This window comes from Scylla paramamosain, chromosome 5, assembly GCF_035594125.1.
Source record: "Scylla paramamosain isolate STU-SP2022 chromosome 5, ASM3559412v1, whole genome shotgun sequence".
In the NCBI taxonomy this organism is placed as follows: domain Eukaryota; kingdom Metazoa; phylum Arthropoda; class Malacostraca; order Decapoda; family Portunidae; genus Scylla; species Scylla paramamosain.
Genome location: NC_087155.1, coordinates 36,774,174 through 36,798,835, shown reverse-complemented (window position 1 = coordinate 36,798,835; position 24,662 = coordinate 36,774,174). Strand labels below are relative to the sequence as shown.

General features: G+C 42.2%; 1 long non-coding RNA gene across 1 annotated transcript in view; it reads left to right on the top strand.

Annotated features, from left to right (window-relative positions):
• LOC135100361 (uncharacterized) overlaps window positions 1-24,237 on the top strand; it is a 52,949-nt gene extending 28,712 nt beyond the window's left edge. Inside the window, exons 7-11 of the long non-coding RNA XR_010268640.1 lie at window positions 3,300-3,464; window positions 6,735-6,923; window positions 12,483-12,695; window positions 18,235-18,471; window positions 24,012-24,237. This is a non-coding gene — a long non-coding RNA (uncharacterized LOC135100361). The remainder of the gene's footprint in view (window positions 1-3,299; window positions 3,465-6,734; window positions 6,924-12,482; window positions 12,696-18,234; window positions 18,472-24,011) is intronic.
• The last annotated feature ends 425 nt before the right edge of the window (window positions 24,238-24,662 follow it).

Below are 24,662 nucleotides of genomic sequence, written 5' to 3'. Positions count from 1 at the left end.
TGTCCTCTCGTCTCTCTGAGTTTGCTGGGAGGATGCCCTGAGAGAGAGAGAGAGAGAAATTAATGTGTTTTTTTTTTTTTTTATTTTATATTACTAAAAATTAACAGACAAACAAAAACATTCATAACTTCACTAGTACTACCTAACACACACACATACATACACACATACATACATACATTTAATTACCTCCAAGCCACAGCACGGACTTGTGAGGGAATGCCAGACCAAGACAGTTTCCGCAGCTCCGGCAGGGAAGTGTTGGCTGCGTTGATCACCTCCAGGAACTTCTCTGTCCTTACCATGTCGCGCTCACTGTCTGCGGGGAGAGAGAGAATGTGAGAGAGAGAGAGAGAGAGAGAGAGAGAGAGAGAGAGAGAGAGAGAGAGAGAGAGAGGGTTAGATAGAGAAGGAGAGAAAGCATTATGACATCACAATAATTAAAAAAAACATTTAAAACATAGATGGATAAATCATTACTACTACTACTACTACTACTACTACTACTACTACTACTACTACTACTACTACTACTACTACTACTACTACTACTACTAGCATCAGTAATACTAATAATAATTTCTTTTGTATTGCAGAGGTGAACCAGGCCAACACAAGACAGATGGGATGCAAGAACACTGTTGACACATCAATACTTCATACAAGGCAATAAAGCGGTATTTATCATCATGCTTTAGTGTATGAGAGCATTGTATAAGCCACAACACATACATACACTGCCATGTACACCCTCTGTACATCATATGAGGCAACACAGCTATGTATTATCATGCTTCAATGTATAAGGCCAGTGGGAGAGGGAGGACTACTACTACTACTATTACTATAACCAGCAAGAGAGAGAGAGAGGTGGTGGACAGACTAAATATAACAGGCCAATGGGAGAGGGAGGACTACTACTACTACTACTACTACTACTACTACTACTACTACTACTACTACTACTACTACTACTACTACTACTACTACTACTACTACTACTACTTCTTCCTCTTCTTCTAATACTGTTGCTACTATTACTAGTACTGCTGCTGCTGTTACCGGAAGTGATGAAAAGGGTCCTGGGGGTCTGGAGAGTGGCAGACTGCCCTCCACACCTACATTAATAATAACAACAACAACAACAATAATAATAACGAAAGCCTGAAATTTGGATGCATTTTTGTTTGTTTATTTATTTATTTATCTTTTTCGGTCAACAACAAAAGCTACCTTTGATTTTTAAGCTCTTCTTTTTAATTTTGTTCATTTTTTTCTTTCTTTCTTTCTTTAACTTCTTTTTTCTTTTGTGTTTTTTTAGCATGATTTTATTTTTTGCTTCTTTTTACCTTCTGTGTGCAAACCCAAGTAAACAAATTGAATAAATATCATGGCTTCTGACTGCAGCAACAACAACAATAACCACCACCACCATCACCACCACCCACCTAATACAAGAGTTATCCAGTATTCTCAATATTTCACCACTAGTCTATCCACCTCATTAATACAACATTTAACCAGTATTCTCAATCTTTCACCACTATTTTGTCCACCTCACTAATACAAGAGTTCACCAGTATTCTCAATATTTCACCACTATTCTGTCCACCACCCTAATACAAGAGTTAATCAGTATTTGAAGGATGACCTTTGACCTACAGGGACCTTAGTAGGCCTTTTTATACATATATATTACTCTAGCACTGGCTTGTATAAATGAATAAATAAATAAATAAATCTGTCTCTCTCACTTGATGGTTGAAAAGAATGGATTACTATTGCCTGGATAGTAGTAAAGAATAGTACTGATAGTTAGAGGTGATATAATAGCCCACAATAATATTAAGAGTTAGTACAAGCCTTTAATAGTACCCAATAGTACAAAAAATAATACAAAATTATTATGAGTTAGGACACACATTAGGACAGTAATCAGTGTGTCATTTTACCTGATACTATATGTTAATAGATTCTGTTTCACACAATCTCTGTTAAATCAATACCTGGAAGTCCTGTACACACACACACACACACACACACACACACACACACACACACACACACACACACACACACACACACACACACACACACACACACATACCAGGGGAGGAACAGTGCAAGTGTGAGGCCAACGCGCTGGGCCGCCAACCTGTCGGCCTGGGTGACGCGTGAAGGGCGGCGTGGTGTTGGTGGTGGTGTCTTGGCCCTGTGGTGTCCCTAGCCTTCATGTCATTGTGATTGGTGAAATAGATGACCTCCATTACTTTTTCATCTTCCTGAGGTCACTTGCTGGTACCTCTGTGTCACCACGCTTAGGTCAGCTTTTTTTTTTTTTTTTTTTTTTCAATTTTATGTAGGAGTGACACTGGCCAAGGGCAACAAAAATCCAATAAGAAAATATGCCCACTGAAATGCCAGTGCCATAAAAGTGTCAAAGCAGTGGTCAAAAATTGATGAATAAGTGTCTTGAAACCTCCCTCTTGAAGGAATTCAAGTCATAGGAAGGTGGAAATACAGAAGCAGGCAGGGAGTTCCAGAGTTTACCCTGCCTCCCCTGTTCTTGCATTACTGGGCTGCTGGACAGGTGGCACAGCCTCATGTGTGCCCTGTCTGTCCAGCACCCTGGCTATCCTTGTGGATGGGCAGGGCACACACTGAGACACAGCACACAGCAAGGGTGTAAACTGCACCTCACTGCTTTAAATATGAGTGTACAGGTTGAGAGGCAAGGCAGCACAGCACAGCACAGCACAGCACAGCATGGCAGCTCCTTAACAACACAGCCAGTCTCTGTGTGATGTTCATTGTGTCTTGAGCATTGTATCCTTGACAAACGTGGCGTACTGAGCACATCTTCACATTGTTCTTGCCTTAATGTGAAGTATTAATGTATTACACCTCACAAGTGTAGCCACGTGGCCCCTGTGTGTTCCCGTACCTGGTGATCTCAGGAACAGTTTCAGATTTCATCACAAATATTAATAACTGCAGCAATACTTGGTGCACCCTTCACACATGACCGGGGCTGATTAGTGGGTGAGTCTGCGCCTGAACCAGCCCATCACCCAGCAGGTTGAGGCCACAAGCAGCCCAGCCCAGCATCAATAAGACCAACACCAGGGCTTACTCACCCCTAGACACAACAGCAAGACTAGTCAGAACTGAGCCGTAACACCTGTGTCTCTCTTCACCTCCACAATTATTAACATTCTTTCATTTATTGATATATTTACTGGTACATTACTTACATTACTGGTACATGAAAATTACTAATGTTGCTTTTATTCCGACAGGCTACCACCACCATGACCACCATGACCACCACCACCACCATGACCACCGCCACCACCACCACCACCACCACCACCACCACCACCACCACAGCACTCAGCGTGGCACAGAAGGAACAGAGCCAGGCGGAAAACAAGGACTAAGATCCACTGCCACTTCCAAATAAGGTAATACATGAATTTTCTCTCCTCCTCCTCCTTCTCCTCCTCCTCCTTCTCCTCCTCCTCCTCCTCCTCCTCCTCCTCCTCCTCCTCCTCCTCCTCCTCCTCCTCCTCCTCCTCCTCCTTCTCCTCCTTCTCCTCCTCCTCCTCCTCCTCCTCCTCCTCCTCCTCCTCCTCCTCCTCCTCTTCCAGCTGGTTTTTTTTTATTGTTTTACTGCTTCAATCTGTGGTTTCCTGCTTCAAAAATACAAAATATACTGTTGAAATTTTCTTATCAGTTCATGTCCTCCTCCTCCTCCTCCTCCTCCTCCTCCTCCTCCTCCTCCTCCTCCTCCTCCTCCTCCTCCTCCTCCTCCTCCCCCAATTTAAGAGGGTTAGCAGGAAATTGCCCCCTGATAATTGAATATTCAACTGAATCTCACTTCCTGTCTCAGAAATGATGTGAAAAATGGTTTTGGAAAATGTTTTGGAAGAAAATGTGTCTTGTCTTTGTTTTATGGAAAGACTGAGTTGTTGTTGTTGTTGTTGTTGTTGTTGTTGTTGTTGTTGTTGTTGCTGCTGCTGCTGCTGTTGCTGTTGTTGTTGTTTATCTTGCTTATTCCTCTTCCTCCTCCTCCTCCTCCTCTTCCTCCTCCTCCTCCTCCTCCTTTTCTTACAAGTTTATTATCATCGTTTATATTTCTCTCTCTCTCTCTCTCTCTCTCTCTCTCTCTCTCTCTCTCTCTCTCTCTCCTCTCTCTCTCTCTCTCTCTCTCTCTCTCTCTCTCTCTCTCTCTCTCTCTCTCTCTCTCTCCCTTGTTCCCTTTTCTAACAAAATAAACTGATGGATAGATAAACTGATAGATATTTGGTACCATATTTTGAAACACTTCTGTGCTGTACTTCCTCTGTTTTCAAAAAGGCTCTAGATGAAGCTGTACATGTTTTTAAGTGTGTTTTTCATGATTCTAGTGACAGATTAACAAGACTTGTACATTATTAACAGGAGAAGCACTCTTGAAAACTGGCTAATCATCATCTTGACCTTGAAAAACAGTCTTGATAAATGAGCAAAGCATTTTTAAGTGTTTTTAAAATTGTGGTAACAGATTAACAAGACTTCTACATTATCAACAGGAGAAACACTCTTGAGAACACAGCTAATTATCCCTCTGTGACTCTGGAAAAGTCTAGATGGCAGAGAAGGAACAAGAAAGCAGAGCATTACAGAATAGGCCCTTACAAGACAAGAACTTAATCTAAATCACAAAGTAGGAAAAGACATTGAAAACCTCACCTTTAGGAACCACCTCATGAAGGAATACGATGAAGAAGGGTGTGACAAGGTCGTTGATCCCCTGCACGTAACCTGAGGCAGGGTGACGGATGGCCCAGATGTACAGAATGCGCTCAAACATTTCTTGTACGATTGTTTGTTGGAACAACGGAATCAGGGGAGACATGCGTGGGATGTCAATGTGAATCTGTGGAGAGACGTGGGTTTGGTGAGACTAGGTTAAGTTTGGTTAGGTTAAGTTAAGTTTGGTTAGGTTAGGTTAGGTTAAGTTTGGTTAGGTTAGGTTAAGTTAGGTTTGGTTAGGTTAGGTTAGGTTAAGTTAAGTTTGGTTAGGTTAGGTTAAGTTAGGTTAAATTCGATTAGGTTAGGTTAAGTTAAGTTCGGTTAAGTTAAGTTTGGTTTGGTTAGGTTGGGTTAGGTTAAGTTTGGTTTGGTTAGGTTGGGTTAGGTTAAGTTTGGTTAGGTTAAGTTAGGTTTGGTTAGGTTAAGTTTGGTTTGGTTTGGTTAGGTTTGGTTTGCTAAGGTTATGTTAGGTTAGGTTAGATGAGAGCAGTAGAGAGGAGAATACTTGCTTTTGTGGTCTCTATATTACAAGGATAGAGATCTTAGTCAGTATATAAAAGAATGACTGAAAAGATACACCAGGTGACAAATATTCCTATGACAGGAGAATGAAGCTTTTAAACTGATATACACACACATAGAAAATAAAGAAAAAGAGAGAGAAAAAAATATTGAAAGAAAAAAAAACAGGAAAGGAAGATTATCAACACACACACACACACACACACACACACACACACATACCAGGGGAGGAACAGTGCAAGTGTGAGGCCAACGCGCTGGGCCGCCAACCTGTCGGCCTGGGTGACGCGTGAAGGGCGGCGTGGTGTTGGTGGTGGTGTCTTGGCCCTGTGGTGTCCCTAGCCTTCATGTCATTGTGATTGGTGAAATAGATGACCTCCATTACTTTTTCATCTTCCTGAGGTCACTTGCTGGTACCTCTGTGTCACCACGCTTAGGTCAGCTTTTTTTTTTTTTTTTTTTTTTTCAATTTTATGTAGGAGTGACACTGGCCAAGGGCAACAAAAATCCAATAAGAAAATATGCCCACTGAAATGCCAGTGCCATAAAAGTGTCAAAGCAGTGGTCAAAAATTGATGAATAAGTGTCTTGAAACCTCCCTCTTGAAGGAATTCAAGTCATAGGAAGGTGGAAATACAGAAGCAGGCAGGGAGTTCCAGAGTTTACCCTGCCTCCCCTGTTCTTGCATTACTGGGCTGCTGGACAGGTGGCACAGCCTCATGTGTGCCCTGTCTGTCCAGCACCCTGGCTATCCTTGTGGATGGGCTGGGCACACACTGAGACACAGCACACAGCAAGGGTGTAAACTGCACCTCACTGCTTTAAATATGAGTGTACAGGTTGAGAGGCAAGGCAGCACAGCACAGCACAGCACAGCACAGCATGGCAGCTCCTTAACAACACAGCCAGTCTCTGTGTGATGTTCATTGTGTCTTGAGCATTGTATCCTTGACAAACGTGGCGTACTGAGCACATCTTCACATTGTTCTTGCCTTAATGTGAAGTATTAATGTATTACACCTCACAAGTGTAGCCACGTGGCCCCTGTGTGTTCCCGTACCTGGTGATCTCAGGAACAGTTTCAGATTTCATCACAAATATTAATAACTGCAGCAATACTTGGTGCACCCTTCACACATGACCGGGGCTGATTAGTGGGTGAGTCTGCGCCTGAACCAGCCCATCACCCAGCAGGTTGAGGCCACAAGCAGCCCAGCCCAGCATCAATAAGACCAACACCAGGGCTTACTCACCCCTAGACACAACAGCAAGACTAGTCAGAACTGAGCCGTAACACCTGTGTCTCTCTTCACCTCCACAATTATTAACATTCTTTCATTTATTGATATATTTACTGGTACATTACTTACATTACTGGTACATGAAAATTACTAATGTTGCTTTTATTCCGACAGGCTACCACCACCATGACCACCATGACCACCACCACCACCATGACCACCGCCGCCACCACCACCACCACCACCACCACCACCACCACCACCACCACCACCACCACCACCACCACAGCACTCAGCGTGGCACAGAAGGAACAGAGCCAGGCGGAAAACAAGGACTAAGATCCACTGCCACTTCCAAATAAGGTAATACATGAATTTTCTCTCCTCCTCCTCCTTCTCCTCCTCCTCCTCCTCCTCCTCCTCCTCCTCCTCCTCCTCCTCCTCCTCCTCCTCCTCCTCCTCCTCCTCCTCCTTCTCCTCCTTCTCCTCCTCCTCCTCCTCCTCCTCCTCCTCCTCCCTCCTCCTCTTCCAGCTGGGTTTTTTTTATTGTTTTACTGCTTCAATCTGTGGTTTCCTGCTTCAAAAATACAAAATATACTGTTGAAATTTTCTTATCAGTTCATGTCCTCCTCCTCCTCCTCCTCCTCCTCCTCCTCCTCCTCCTCCTCCTCCTCCTCCTCCTCCTCCTCCTCCTCCTCCCCCAATTTAAGAGGGTTAGCAGGAAATTGCCCCCTGATAATTGAATATTCAACTGAATCTCACTTCCTGTCTCAGAAATGATGTGAAAAATGGTTTTGGAAAATGTTTTGGAAGAAAATGTGTCTTGTCTTTGTTTTATGGAAAGACTGAGTTGTTGTTGTTGTTGTTGTTGTTGTTGTTGTTGTTGTTGTTGTTGTTGCTGCTGCTGCTGCTGTTGCTGTTGTTGTTGTTTATCTTGCTTATTCCTCTTCCTCCTCCTCCTCCTCCTCTTCCTCCTCCTCCTCCTCCTCCTTTTCTTACAAGTTTATTATCATCGTTTATATTTCTCTCTCTCTCTCTCTCTCTCTCTCTCTCTCTCTCTCTCTCTCTCTCTCTCTCTCTCTCTCTCTCTCTCTCTCTCTCTCTCTCTCTCTCTCTCTCTCTCTCTCTCTCTCTCTCTCTCTCTCCCTTGTTCCCTTTTCTAACAAAATAAACTGATGGATAGATAAACTGATAGATATTTGGTACCATATTTTGAAACACTTCTGTGCTGTACTTCCTCTGTTTTCAAAAAGGCTCTAGATGAAGCTGTACATGTTTTTAAGTGTGTTTTTCATGATTCTAGTGACAGATTAACAAGACTTGTACATTATTAACAGGAGAAGCACTCTTGAAAACTGGCTAATCATCTCCTCTGACCTTGAAAAACAGTCTTGATAAATGAGCAAAGCATTTTTAAGTGTTTTTAAAATTGTGGTAACCAGATTAACAAGACTTCTACATTATCAACAGGAGAAACACTCTTGAGAACACAGCTAATTATCCCTCTGTGACTCTGGGAAAAGTCTAGATGGCAGAGAAGGAACAAGAAAGCAGAGCATTACAGAATAGGCCCTTACAAGACAAGAACTTAATCTAAATCACAAAGTAGGAAAAGACATTGAAAACCTCACCTTTAGGAACCACCTCATGAAGGAATACGATGAAGAAGGGTGTGACAAGGTCGTTGATCCCCTGCACGTAACCTGAGGCAGGGTGACGGATGGCCCAGATGTACAGAATGTGCTCAAACATTTCTTGTACGATTGTTTGTTGGAACAACGGAATCAGGGGAGACATGCGTGGGATGTCAATGTGAATCTGTGGAGAGAACGTGGGTTTGGTGAGACTAGGTTAAGTTTGGTTAGGTTAAGTTAAGTTTGGTTAGGTTAGGTTAGGTTAAGTTTGGTTAGGTTAGGTTAAGTTAGGTTTGGTTAGGTTAGGTTAGGTTAAGTTAAGTTTGGTTAGGTTAGGTTAAGTTAGGTTAAATTCGATTAGGTTAGGTTAAGTTAAGTTCGGTTAAGTTAAGTTTGGTTTGGTTAGGTTGGGTTAGGTTAAGTTTGGTTTGGTTAGGTTGGGTTAGGTTAAGTTTGGTTAGGTTAAGTTAGGGTTTGGTTAGGTTAAGTTAGGTTTGGTTTGGTTAGGTTTGGTTTGCTAAGGTTATGTTAGGTTAGGTTAGATGAGAGCAGTAGAGAGGAGAATACTTGCTTTTGTGGTCTCTATATTACAAGGATAGAGATCTTAGTCAGTATATAAAAGAATGACTGAAAAGATACACCAGGTGACAAATATTCCTATGACAGGAGAATGAAGCTTTTAAACTGATATACACACACATAGAAAATAAAGAAAAAGAGAGAGAAAAAAATATTGAAAGAAAAAAAAACAGGAAAGGAAGATTATCAACACACACACACACACACACACACACACACACACACACACACACACACACACACACACACCTGTCTAAAGGTATCTTGGTGGATATCCTCGTGCCTCGTGCCATAGTACTGGTCCACAAAACTCCATTATTCCTCTCGTTTCCTTCGCAGCGTGTCCTCTCGTCTCTCTGAGTTTGCTGGGAGGATGCCCTGAGAGAGAGAGAGAGAGAAATTAATGTGTTTTTTTTTTTTTTTATTTTATATTACTAAAAATTAACAGACAAACAAAAACATTCATAACTTCACTAGTACTACCTAACACACACACATACATACACACATACATACATACATTTAATTACCTCCAAGCCACAGCACGGACTTGTGAGGGAATGCCAGACCAAGACAGTTTCCGCAGCTCCGGCAGGGAAGTGTTGGCTGCGTTGATCACCTCCAGGAACTTCTCTGTCCTTACCATGTCGCGCTCACTGTCTGCGGGGAGAGAGAGAATGTGAGAGAGAGAGAGAGAGAGAGAGAGAGAGAGAGAGAGAGAGAGAGAGAGAGAGAGAGAGAGAGAGAGAGAGGGTTAGATAGAGAAGGAGAGAAAGCATTATGACATCACAATAATTAAAAAAAACATTTAAAACATAGATGGATAAATCATTACTACTACTACTACTACTACTACTACTACTACTACTACTACTACTACTACTACTACTACTACTACTACTACTACTACTACTACTACTATTATTTCTACTACTACTAGCATCAGTAATACTAATAATAATTTCTTTTGTATTGCAGAGGTGAACCAGGCCAACACAAGACAGATGGGATGCAAGAACACTGTTGACACATCAATACTTCATACAAGGCAATAAAGCGGTATTTATCATCATGCTTTAGTGTATGAGAGCATTGTATAAGCCACAACACATACATACACTGCCATGTACACCCTCTGTACATCATATGAGGCAACACAGCTATGTATTATCATGCTTCAATGTATAAGGCCAGTGGGAGAGGGAGGACTACTACTACTACTATTACTATAACCAGCAAGAGAGAGAGAGAGGTGGTGGACAGACTAAATATAACAGGCCCAATGGGAGAGGGAGGACTACTACTACTACTACTACTACTACTACTACTACTACTACTACTACTACTACTACTACTACTACTACTACTACTACTACTACTACTACTACTACTACTTCTTCCTCTTCTTCTAATACTGTTGCTACTATTACTAGTACTGCTGCTGCTGTTACCGGAAGTGATGAAAAGGGGTCCTGGGGGTCTGGAGAGTGGCAGACTGCCCTCCACACCTACATTAATAATAACAACAACAACAACAACAATAATAATAACGAAAGCCTGAAATTTGGATGCATTTATTTGTTTGTTTATTTATTTATTTATCTTTTTCGGTCAACAACAAAAGCTACCTTTGATTTTTAAGCTCTTCTTTTTAATTTTGTTCATTTTTTTTCTTTCTTTCTTTCTTTAACTTCTTTTTTCTTTTGTGTTTTTTAGCATGATTTTATTTTTTTGCTTCTTTTTACCTTCTGTGTGCAAACCCAAGTAAACAAATTGAATAAATATCATGGCTTCTGACTGCAGCAACAACAACAATAACCACCACCACCATCACCACCACCCACCTAATACAAGAGTTATCCAGTATTCTCAATATTTCACCACTAGATCTATCCACCTCATTAATACAACATTTAACCAGTATTCTCAATCTTTCACCACTATTTTGTCCACCTCACTAATACAAGAGTTCACCAGTATTCTCAATATTTCACCACTATTCTGTCCACCACCCTAATACAAGAGTTAATCAGTATTTGAAGGATGACCTTTGACCTACAGGGACCTTAGTAGGCCTTTTTATACATATATATTACTCTAGCACTGGCTTGTATAAATGAATAAATAAATAAATAAATCTGTCTCTCTCACTTGATGGTTGAAAAGAATGGATTACTATTGCCTGGATAGTAGTAAAGAATAGTACTGATAGTTAGAGGTGATATAATAGCCCACAATAATATTAAGAGTTAGTACAAGCCTTTAATAGTACCCAATAGTACAAAAAATAATACAAAATTATTATGAGTTAGGACACACATTAGGACAGTAATCAGTGTGTCATTTTACCTGATACTATATGTTAATAGATTCTGTTTCACACAATCTCTGTTAAATCAATACCTGGAAGTCCTGTACACACACACACACACACACACACACACACACACACACACACACACACACACACACACACACACACACACACACACACACACACACACACACACATACCAGGGGAGGAACAGTGCAAGTGTGAGGCCAACGCGCTGGGCCGCCAACCTGTCGGCCTGGGTGACGCGTGAAGGGCGGCGTGGTGTTGGTGGTGGTGTCTTGGCCCTGTGGTGTCCCTAGCCTTCATGTCATTGTGATTGGTGAAATAGATGACCTCCATTACTTTTTCATCTTCCTGAGGTCACTTGCTGGTACCTCTGTGTCACCACGCTTAGGTCAGCGTTTTTTTTTTTTTTTTTTTTTCAATTTTATGTAGGAGTGACACTGGCCAAGGGCAACAAAAATCCAATAAGAAAATATGCCCACTGAAATGCCAGTGCCATAAAAGTGTCAAAGCAGTGGTCAAAAATTGATGAATAAGTGTCTTGAAACCTCCCTCTTGAAGGAATTCAAGTCATAGGAAGGTGGAAATACAGAAGCAGGCAGGGAGTTCCAGAGTTTACCCTGCCTCCCCTGTTCTTGCATTACTGGGCTGCTGGGACAGGTGGCACAGCCTCATGTGTGCCCTGTCTGTCCAGCACCCTGGCTATCCTTGTGGATGGGCAGGGCACACACTGAGACACAGCACACAGCAAGGGTGTAAACTGCACCTCACTGCTTTAAATATGAGTGTACAGGTTGAGAGGCAAGGCAGCACAGCACAGCACAGCACAGCACAGCATGGCAGCTCCTTAACAACACAGCCAGTCTCTGTGTGATGTTCATTGTGTCTTGAGCATTGTATCCTTGACAAACGTGGCGTACTGAGCACATCTTCACATTGTTCTTGCCTTAATGTGAAGTATTAATGTATTACACCTCACAAGAGTAGCCACGTGGCCCCTGTGTGTTCCCGTACCTGGTGATCTCAGGAACAGTTTCAGATTTTCATCACAAATATTAATAACTGCAGCAATACTTGGTGCACCCTTCACACATGACCGGGGGCTGATTAGTGGGTGAGTCTGCGCCTGAACCAGCCCATCACCCAGCAGGTTGAGGCCACAAGCAGCCCAGCCCAGCATCAATAAGACCAACACCAGGGCTTACTCACCCCTAGACACAACAGCAAGACTAGTCAGAACTGAGCCGTAACACCTGTGTCTCTCTTCACCTCCACAATTATTAACATTCTTTCATTTATTGATATATTTACTGGTACATTACTTACATTACTGGTACATGAAAATTACTAATGTTGCTTTTATTCCGACAGGCTACCACCACCATGACCACCATGACCACCACCACCACCATGACCACCGCCACCACCACCACCACCACCACCACCACCACCACCACCACCACCACCACCACCACCACCACCACCACCACCACCACCACCACCACCACAGCACTCAGCGTGGCACAGAAGGAACAGAGCCAGGCGGAAAACAAGGACTAAGATCCACTGCCACTTCCAAATAAGGTAATACATGAATTTTCTCTCCTCCTCCTCCTTCTCCTCCTCCTCCTTCTCCTCCTCCTCCTCCTCCTCCTCCTCCTCCTCCTCCTCCTCCTCCTCCTCCTCCTCCTCCTCCTCCTCCTTCTCCTCCTTCTCCTCCTCCTCCTCCTCCTCCTCCTCCTCCTCCTCCTCCTCCTCCTCTTCCAGCTGGTTTTTTTTTATTGTTTTACTGCTTCAATCTGTGGTTTCCTGCTTCAAAAATACAAAATATACTGTTGAAATTTTCTTATCAGTTCATGTCCTCCTCCTCCTCCTCCTCCTCCTCCTCCTCCTCCTCCTCCTCCTCCTCCTCCTCCTCCTCCTCCTCCTCCTCCTCCCTCCTCCCCCAATTTAAGAGGGTTAGCAGGAAATTGCCCCCTGATAATTGAATATTCAACTGAATCTCACTTCCTGTCTCAGAAATGATGTGAAAAATGGTTTTGGAAAATGTTTTGGAAGAAAATGTGTCTTGTCTTTGTTTTATGGAAAGACTGAGTTGTTGTTGTTGTTGTTGTTGTTGTTGTTGTTGTTGTTGTTGTTGTTGCTGCTGCTGCTGCTGTTGCTGTTGTTGTTGTTTATCTTGCTTATTCCTCTTCCTCCTCCTCCTCCTCCTCTTCCTCCTCCTCCTCCTCCTCCTTTTCTTACAAGTTTATTATCATCGTTTATATTTCTCTCTCTCTCTCTCTCTCCCTCTCTCTCTCTCTCTCTCTCTCTCTCTCTCTCTCTCTCTCTCTCTCTCTCTCTCTCTCTCTCTCTCTCTCTCTCTCTCTCTCTCTCTCTCTCCCTTGTTCCCTTTTCTAACAAAATAAACTGATGGATAGATAAACTGATAGATATTTGGTACCATATTTTGAAACACTTCTGTGCTGTACTTCCTCTGTTTTCAAAAAGGCTCTAGATGAAGCTGTACATGTTTTTAAGTGTGTTTTTCATGATTCTAGTGACAGATTAACAAGACTTGTACATTATTAACAGGAGAAGCACTCTTGAAAACTGGCTAATCATCATCTTGACCTTGAAAAACAGTCTTGATAAATGAGCAAAGCATTTTTAAGTGTTTTTAAAATTGTGGTAACAGATTAACAAGACTTCTACATTATCAACAGGAGAAACACTCTTGAGAACACAGCTAATTATCCCTCTGTGACTCTGGAAAAGTCTAGATGGCAGAGAAGGAACAAGAAAGCAGAGCATTACAGAATAGGCCCTTACAAGACAAGAACTTAATCTAAATCACAAAGTAGGAAAAGACATTGAAAACCTCACCTTTAGGAACCACCTCATGAAGGAATACGATGAAGAAGGGTGTGACAAGGTCGTTGATCCCCTGCACGTAACCTGAGGCAGGGTGACGGATGGCCCAGATGTACAGAATGCGCTCAAACATTTCTTGTACGATTGTTTGTTGGAACAACGGAATCAGGGGAGACATGCGTGGGGATGTCAATGTGAATCTGTGGAGAGACGTGGGTTTGGTGAGACTAGGTTAAGTTTGGTTAGGTTAAGTTAAGTTTGGTTAGGTTAGGTTAGGTTAAGTTTGGTTAGGTTAGGTTAAGTTAGGTTTGGTTAGGTTAGGTTAGGTTAAGTTAAGTTTTGGTTAGGTTAGGTTAAGTTAGGTTAAATTCGATTAGGTTAGGTTAAGTTAAGTTCGGTTAAGTTAAGTTTGGTTTGGTTAGGTTGGGTTAGGTTAAGTTTGGTTTGGTTAGGTTGGGTTAGGTTAAGTTTGGTTAGGTTAAGTTAGGTTTGGTTAGGTTAAGTTTGGTTTGGTTTGGTTAGGTTTGGTTTGCTAAGGTTATGTTAGGTTAGGTTAGATGAGAGCAGTAGAGAGGAGAATACTTGCTTTTGTGGTCTCTATATTACAAGGATAGAGATCTTAGTCAGTATATAAAAGAATGACTGAAAAGATACACCAGGTGACAAATATTCCTATGACAGGAGAATGAAGCTTTTAAACTGATATACACACACATAGAAAATAAAGAAAAAGAGAGAGAAAAAAATATTGAAAGAAAAAAACAGGAAAGGAAGATTATCAACACACACACACACACACACACACACACACACACACACACACACACACACACACACCTGTCTAAAGGTATCTTGGTGGATATCCTCGTGCCTCGTGCCATAGTACTGGTCCACAAAACTCCATTATTCCTCTCGTTTCCTTCGCAGCGTGTCCTCTCGTCTCTCTGAGTTTGCTGGGAGGATGCCCTGAGAGAGAGAGAGAGAGAAATTAATGTGTTTTTTTTTTTTTATTTTATATTACTAAAAATTAACAGACAAACAAAAACATTCATAACTTCACTAGTACTACCTAACACACACACATACATACACACATACATACATACATTTAATTACCTCCAAGCCACAGCACGGACTTGTGAGGGAATGCCAGACCAAGACAGTTTCCGCAGCTCCGGCAGGGAAGTGTTGGCTGCGTTGATCACCTCCAGGAACTTCTCTGTCCTTACCATGTCGCGCTCACTGTCTGCGGGGAGAGAGAGAATGTGAGAGAGAGAGAGAGAGAGAGAGAGAGAGAGAGAGAGAGAGAGAGAGAGAGAGAGAGAGAGGGTTAGATAGAGAAGGAGAGAAAGCATTATGACATCACAATAATTAAAAAAAACATTTAAAACATAGATGGATAAATCATTACTACTACTACTACTTTACTACTACTACTACTACTACTACTACTACTACTACTACTACTACTACTACTACTACTACTACTACTACTATTATTTCTACTACTACTAGCATCAGTAATACTAATAATAATTTCTTTTGTATTGCAGAGGTGAACCAGGCCAACACAAGACAGATGGGATGCAAGAACACTGTTGACACATCAATACTTCATACAAGGCAATAAAGCGGTATGTATCATCATGCTTTAGTGTATGAGAGCATTGTATAAGCCACAACACATACATACACTGCCATGTACACCCTCTGTACATCATATGAGGCAACACAGCTATGTATTATCATGCTTCAATGTATAAGGCCAATGGGAGAGGGAGGACTACTACTACTACTATTACTATAACCAGCAAGAGAGAGAGAGAGGTGGTGGACAGACTAAATATAACAGGCCAATGGGAGAGGGAGGACTACTACTACTACTACTACTACTACTACTACTACTACTACTACTACTACTACTACTACTACTACTACTACTACTACTACTACTACTACTTCTTCCTCTTCTTCTAATACTGTTGCTACTATTACTAGTACTGCTGCTGCTGTTACCGGAAGTGATGAAAAGGGTCCTGGGGGTCTGGAGAGTGGCAGACTGCCCTCCACACCTACATTAATAATAACAACAACAACAACAACAATAATAATAACGAAAGCCTGAAATTTGGATGCATTTTTGTTTGTTTATTTATTTATTTATCTTTTTCGGTCAACAACAAAAGCTACCTTTGATTTTTAAGCTCTTCTTTTTAATTTTGTTCATTTTTTTTCTTTCTTTCTTTCTTTAACTTCTTTTTTCTTTTGTGTTTTTTAGCATGATTTTATTTTTTGCTTCTTTTTACCTTCTGTGTGCAAACCCAAGTAAACAAATTGAATAAATATCATGGCTTCTGACTGCAGCAACAACAACAATAACCACCACCACCATCACCACCACCCACCTAATACAAGAGTTATCCAGTATTCTCAATATTTCACCACTAGTCTATCCATCTCATTAATACAACATTTAACCAGTATTCTCAATCTTTCACCACTATTTTGTCCACCTCACTAATACAAGAGTTCACCAGTATTCTCAATATTTCACCACTATTCTGTCCACCACCCTAATACAAGAGTTAATCAGTATTTGAAGGATGACCTTTGACCTACAGGGACCTTAGTAGGCCTTTTTATACATATATATTACTCTAGCACTGGCTTGTATAAAATGAATAAATAAATAAATAAATCTGTCTCTCTCACTTGATGGTTGAAAAGAATGGATTACTATTGCCTGGATAGTAGTAAAGAATAGTACTGATAGTTAGAGGTGATATAATAGCCCACAATAATATTAAGAGTTAGTACAAGCCTTTAATAGTACCCAATAGTACAAAAAATAATACAAAATTATTATGAGTTAGGACACACATTAGGACAGTAATCAGTGTGTCATTTTACCTGATACTATATGTTAATAGATTCTGTTTCACACAATCTCTGTTAAATCAATACCTGGAAGTCCTGTACACACACACACACACACACACACACACACACACACACACACACACACACACACACACACACACACACACACACACACACACACACACACACACATACCAGGGGAGGAACAGTGCAAGTGTGAGGCCAACGCGCTGGGCCGCCAACCTGTCGGCCTGGGTGACGCGTGAAGGGCGGCGTGGTGTTGGTGGTGGTGTCTTGGCCCTGTGGTGTCCCTAGCCTTCATGTCATTGTGATTGGTGAAATAGATGACCTCCATTACTTTTTCATCTTCCTGAGGTCACTTGCTGGTACCTCTGTGTCACCCACGCTTAGGTCAGCTTTTTTTTTTTTTTTTTTTTTTCAATTTTATGTAGGAGTGACACTGGCCAAGGGCAACAAAAATCCAATAAGAAAATATGCCCACTGAAATGCCAGTGCCATAAAAGTGTCAAAGCAGTGGTCAAAAATTGATGAATAAGTGTCTTGAAACCTCCCTCTTGAAGGAATTCAAGTCATAGGAAGGTGGAAATACAGAAGCAGGCAGGGAGTTCCAGAGTTTACCCTGCCTCCCCTGTTCTTGCATTACTGGGCTGCTGGACAGGTGGCACAGCCTCATGTGTGCCCTGTCTGTCCAGCACCCTGGCTATCCTTGTGGATGGGCTGGGCACACACTGAGACACAGCACACAGCAAGGGGTGTAAACTGCACCTCACTGCTTTAAATATGAGTGTACAGGTTGAGAGGCAAGGCAGCACAGCACAGCACAGCACAGCACAGCATGGCAGCTCCTTAACAACACAGCCAGTCTCTGTGTGATGTTCATTGTGTCTTGAGCATTGTATCCTTGACAAACGTGGCGTACTGAGCACATCTTCACATTGTTCTTGCCTTAATGTGAAGTATTAATGTATTACACCTCACAAGTGTAGCCACGTGGCCCCTGTGTGTTCCCGTACCTGGTGATCTCAGGAACAGTTTCAGATTTCATCACAAATATTAATAACTGCAGCAATACTTGGTGCACCCTTCACACATGACCGGGGCTGATTAGTGGGTGAGTCTGCGCCTGAACCAGCCCATCACCCAGCAGGTTGAGGCCACAAGCAGCCCAGCCCAGCATCAATAAGACCAACACCAGGGTTTACTCACCCCCTAGACACAACAGCAAGACTAGTCAGAACTGAGCCGTAACACCTGTGTCTCTCTTCACCTCCACAATTATTAACATTCTTTCATTTATTGATATATTTACTGGTACATTACTTACATTACTGGTACATGAAAATTACTAATGTTGCTTTTATTCCGACAGGCTACCACCACCATGACCACCATGACCACCACCACCACCATGACCACCACCACCACCATGACCACCACCACCACCACCACCACCACCACCACCACCACCACCACCACCACCACCACCACCACCACCACCACCACCACCACCACCACCACCACCACCACCACAGCACTCAGCGTGGCACAGAAGGAACAGAGCCAGGCGGAAAACAAGGACTAAGATCCACTGCCACTTCCAAATAAGGTAATACATGAATTTTCTCTCCTCCTCCTCCTTCTCCTCCTCCTCCTCCTCCTCCTCCTCCTCCTCCTCCTCCTCCTCCTCCTCCTCCTCCTCCTCCTCCTCCTCCTCCTCCTCCTCCTTCTCCTTCTCCTCCTCCTCCTCCTCCTCCTCCTCCTCCTCCTCCTCCTCCTCCTCTTCCAGCTGGGTTTTTTTTATTGTTTTTACTGCTTCAATCTGTGGTTTCCTGCTTCAAAAATACAAAATATACTGTTGAAATTTTCTTATCAGTTCATGTCCTCCTCCTCCTCCTCCTCCTCCTCCTCCTCCTCCTCCTCCTCCTCCTCCTCCTCCTCCTCCTCCTCCTCCTCCTCCTCCCCCAATTTAAGAGGGTTAGCAGGAAATTGCCCCCTGATAATTGAATATTCAACTGAATCTCACTTCCTGTCTCAGAAATGATGTGAAAAATGGTTTTGGAAAATGTTTTGGAAGAAAATGTGTCTTGTCTTTGTTTTATGGAAAGACTGAGTTGTTGTTGTTGTTGTTGTTGTTGTTGTTGTTGTTGTTGTTGTTGTTGCTGCTGCTGCTGCTGTTGCTGTTGTTGTTGTTTATCTTGCTTATTCCTCTTCCTCCTCCTCCTCCTCCTCTTCCTCCTCCTCCTCCTCCTTTTCTTACAAGTTTATTATCATCGTTTATATCTTTCTCTCTCTCTCTCTCTCTCTCTCTCTCTCTCTCTCTCTCTCTCTCTCTCTCTCTCTCTCTCTCTCTCTCTCTCTCTCTCTCTCTCTCTCTCTCTCTCTCTCTCCCTTGTTCCCTTTTCTAACAAAATAAACTGATGGATAGATAAACTGATAGATATTTGGTACCATATTTTGAAACACTTCTGTGCTGTACTTCCTCTGTTTTCAAAAAGGCTCTAGATGAAGCTGTACATGTTTTTAAGTGTGTTTTTCATGATTCTAGTGACAGATTAACAAGACTTGTACATTATTAACAGGAGAAGCACTCTTGAAAACTGGCTAATCATCTCCTTGACCTTGAAAAACAGTCTTGATAAATGAGCAAAGCATTTTTAAGTGTTTTTAAAATTGTGGTAACAGATTAACAAGACTTCTACATTATGAACAGGAGAAACACTCTTGAGAACACAGCTAATTATCCCTCTGTGACTCTGGAAAAGTCTAGATGGCAGAGAAGGAACAAGAAAGCAGAGCATTACAGAATAGGCCCTTACAAGACAAGAACTTAATCTAAATCACAAAGTAGGAAAAGACATTGAAAACCTCACCTTTAGGAACCACCTCATGAAGGAAGACGATGAAGAAGGGTGTGACAAGGTTGTTGATCCCCTGCACGTAACCTGAGGCAGGGTGACGGATGGCCCAGATGTACAGAATGCGCTCAAACATTTCTTGTACGATTGTTTGTTGGAACAACGGAATCAGGGGAGACATGCGTGGGATGTCAATGTGAATCTGTGGAGAGACGTGGGTTTGGTGAGACTAGGTTAAGTTTGGTTAGGTTAAGTTAAGTTTGGTTAGGTTAGGTTAGGTTAAGTTTGGTTAGGTTAGGTTAAGTTAGGTTTGGTTAGGTTAGGTTAGGTTAAGTTAAGTTTGGTTAGGTTAGGTTAAGTTAGGTTAAATTCGATTAGGTTAGGTTAAGTTAAGTTCGGTTAAGTTAAGTTTGGTTTGGTTAGGTTGGGTTAGGTTAAGTTTGGTTTGGTTAGGTTGGGTTAGGTTAAGTTTGGTTAGGTTAAGTTAGGTTTGGTTAGGTTAAGTTTGGTTTGGTTTGGTTAGGTTTGGTTTGCTAAGGTTATGTTAGGTTAGGTTAGATGAGAGCAGTAGAGAGGAGAATACTTGCTTTTGTGGTCTCTATATTACAAGGATAGAGATCTTAGTCAGTATATAAAAGAATGACTGAAAAGATACACCAGGTGACAAATATTCCTATGACAGGAGAATGAAGCTTTTAAACTGATATACACACACATAGAAAATAAAGAAAAAGAGAGAGAAAAAAATATTGAAAGAAAAAAAAACAGGAAAGGAAGATTATCAACACACACACACACACACACACACACACACACACACACACACACACACACACACACACACACACACACACCTGTCTAAAGGTATCTTGGTGGATATCCTCGTGCCTCGTGCCATAGTACTGGTCCACAAAACTCCATTATTCCTCTCGTTTCCTTCGCAGCGTGTCCTCTCGTCTCTCTGAGTTTGCTGGGAGGATGCCCTGAGAGAGAGAGAGAGAGAAATTAATGTGTTTTTTTTTTTTATTTTATATTACTAAAAATTAACAGACAAACAAAAACATTCATAACTTCACTAGTACTACCTAACACACACACATACATACACACATACATACATACATTTAATTACCTCCAAGCCACAGCACGGACTTGTGAGGGAATGCCAGACCAAGACAGTTTCCGCAGCTCCGGCAGGGAAGTGTTGGCTGCGTTGATCACCTCCAGGAACTTCTCTGTCCTTACCATGTCGCGCTCACTGTCTGCGGGGAGAGAGAGAATGTGAGAGAGAGAGAGAGAGAGAGAGAGAGAGAGAGAGAGAGAGAGAGAGAGAGAGAGAGAGAGAGAGAGGGTTAGATAGAGAAGGAGAGAAAGCATTATGACATCACAATAATTAAAAAAAACATTTAAAACATAGATGGATAAATCATTACTACTACTACTACTTCTACTACTACTACTACTACTACTACTACTACTACTACTACTACTACTACTACTACTACTACTACTACTACTATTATTTCTACTACTACTAGCATCAGTAATACTAATAATAATTTCTTTTGTATTGCAGAGGTGAACCAGGCCAACACAAGACAGATGGGATGCAAGAACACTGTTGACACATCAATACTTCATACAAGGCAATAAAGCGGTATGTATCATCATGCTTTAGTGTATGAGAGCATTGTATAAGCCACAACACATACATACACTGCCATGTACACCCTCTGTACATCATATGAGGCAACACAGCTATGTATTATCATGCTTCAATGTATAAGGCCAATGGGAGAGGGAGGACTACTACTACTACTATTACTATAACCAGCAAGAGAGAGAGAGAGGTGGTGGACAGACTAAATATAACAGGCCAATGGGAGAGGGAGGACTACTACTACTACTACTACTACTACTACTACTACTACTACTACTACTACTACTACTACTACTACTACTACTACTACTACTACTACTTCTTCCTCTTCTTCTAATACTGTTGCTACTATTACTAGTACTGCTGCTGCTGTTACCGGAAGTGATGAAAAGGGTCCTGGGGGTCTGGAGAGTGGCAGACTGCCCTCCACACCTACATTAATAATAACAACAACAACAACAACAATAATAATAACGAAAGCCTGAAATTTGGATGCATTTTTGTTTGTTTATTTATTTATTTATCTTTTTCGGTCAACAACAAAAGCTACCTTTGATTTTTAAGCTCTTCTTTTTAATTTTGTTCATTTTTTTCTTTCTTTCTTTCTTTAACTTCTTTTTTCTTTTGTGTTTTTTAGCATGATTTTATTTTTTTGCTTCTTTTTACCTTCTGTGTGCAAACCCAAGTAAACAAATTGAATAAATATCATGGCTTCTGACTGCAGCAACAACAACAATAACCACCACCACCATCACCACCACCCACCTAATACAAGAGTTATCCAGTATTCTCAATATTTCACCACTAGTCTATCCACCTCATTAATACAACATTTAACCAGTATTCTCAATCTTTCACCACTATTTTGTCCACCTCACTAATACAAGAGTTCACCAGTATTCTCAATATTTCACCACTATTCTGTCCACCACCCTAATACAAGAGTTAATCAGTATTTGAAGGATGACCTTTGACCTACAGGGACCTTAGTAGGCCTTTTTATACATATATATTACTCTAGCACTGGCTTGTATAAATGAATAAATAAATAAATAAATCTGTCTCTCTCACTTGATGGTTGAAAAGAATGGATTACTATTGCCTGGATAGTAGTAAAGAATAGTACTGATAGTTAGAGGTGATATAATAGCCCACAATAATATTAAGAGTTAGTACAAGCCTTTAATAGTACCCAATAGTACAAAAAATAATACAAAATTATTATGAGTTAGGACACACATTAGGACAGTAATCAGTGTGTCATTTTACCTGATACTATATGTTAATAGATTCTGTTTCACACAATCTCTGTTAAATCAATACCTGGAAGTCCTGTACACACACACACACACACACACACACACACACACACACACACACACACACACACACACACACACACACACACACACACACACACACACACACACACACACATACCAGGGGAGGAACAGTGCAAGTGTGAGGCCAACGCGCTGGGCCGCCAACCTGTCGGCCTGGGTGACGCGTGAAGGGCGGCGTGGTGTTGGTGGTGGTGTCTTGGCCCTGTGGTGTCCCTAGCCTTCATGTCATTGTGATTGGTGAAATAGATGACCTCCATTACTTTTTCATCTTCCTGAGGTCACTTGCTGGTACCTCTGTGTCACCACGCTTAGGTCAGCTTTTTTTTTTTTTTTTTTTTTCAATTTTATGTAGGAGTGACACTGGCCAAGGGCAACAAAAATCCAATAAGAAAATATGCCCACTGAAATGCCAGTGCCATAAAAGTGTCAAAGCAGTGGTCAAAAATTGATGAATAAGTGTCTTGAAACCTCCCTCTTGAAGGAATTCAAGTCATAGGAAGGTGGAAATACAGAAGCAGGCAGGGAGTTCCAGAGTTTACCCTGCCTCCCCTGTTCTTGCATTACTGGGCTGCTGGACAGGTGGCACAGCCTCATGTGTGCCCTGTCTGTCCAGCACCCTGGCTATCCTTGTGGATGGGCTGGGCACACACTGAGACACAGCACACAGCAAGGGTGTAAACTGCACCTCACTGCTTTAAATATGAGTGTACAGGTTGAGAGGCAAGGCAGCACAGCACAGCACAGCACAGCACAGCATGGCAGCTCCTTAACAACACAGCCAGTCTCTGTGTGATGTTCATTGTGTCTTGAGCATTGTATCCTTGACAAACGTGGCGTACTGAGCACATCTTCACATTGTTCTTGCCTTAATGTGAAGTATTAATGTATTACACCTCACAAGTGTAGCCACGTGGCCCCTGTGTGTTCCCGTACCTGGTGATCTCAGGAACAGTTTCAGATTTCATCACAAATATTAATAACTGCAGCAATACTTGGTGCACCCTTCACACATGACCGGGGCTGATTAGTGGGTGAGTCTGCGCCTGAACCAGCCCATCACCCAGCAGGTTGAGGCCACAAGCAGCCCAGCCCAGCATCAATAAGACCAACACCAGGGTTTACTCACCCCTAGACACAACAGCAAGACTAGTCAGAACTGAGCCGTAACACCTGTGTCTCTCTTCACCTCCACAATTATTAACATTCTTTCATTTATTGATATATTTACTGGTACATTACTTACATTACTGGTACATGAAAATTACTAATGTTGCTTTTATTCCGACAGGCTACCACCACCATGACCACCATGACCACCACCACCACCATGACCACCACCACCACCATGACCACCACCACCACCACCACCACCACCACCACCACCACCACCACCACCACCACCACCACCACCACCACCACCACCACCACCACCACCACCACCACAGCACTCAGCGTGGCACAGAAGGAACAGAGCCAGGCGGAAAACAAGGACTAAGATCCACTGCCACTTCCAAATAAGGTAATACATGAATTTTCTCTCCTCCTCCTCCTTCTCTCCTCCTCCTCCTCCTCCTCCTCCTCCTCCTCCTCCTCCTCCTCCTCCTCCTCCTCCTCCTCCTCCTCCTTCTCCTCCTTCTCCTCCTCCTCCTCCTCCTCCTCCTCCTCCTCCTCCTCCTCCTCCTCCTCCTCTTCCAGCTGGGTTTTTTTTATTGTTTTACTGCTTCAATCTGTGGTTTCCTGCTTCAAAAATACAAAATATACTGTTGAAATTTTCTTATCAGTTCATGTCCTCCTCCTCCTCCTCCTCCTCCTCCTCCTCCTCCTCCTCCTCCTCCTCCTCCTCCTCCTCCTCCTCCTCCTCCTCCTCCCCCAATTTAAGAGGGTTAGCAGGAAATTGCCCCCTGATAATTGAATATTCAACTGAATCTCACTTCCTGTC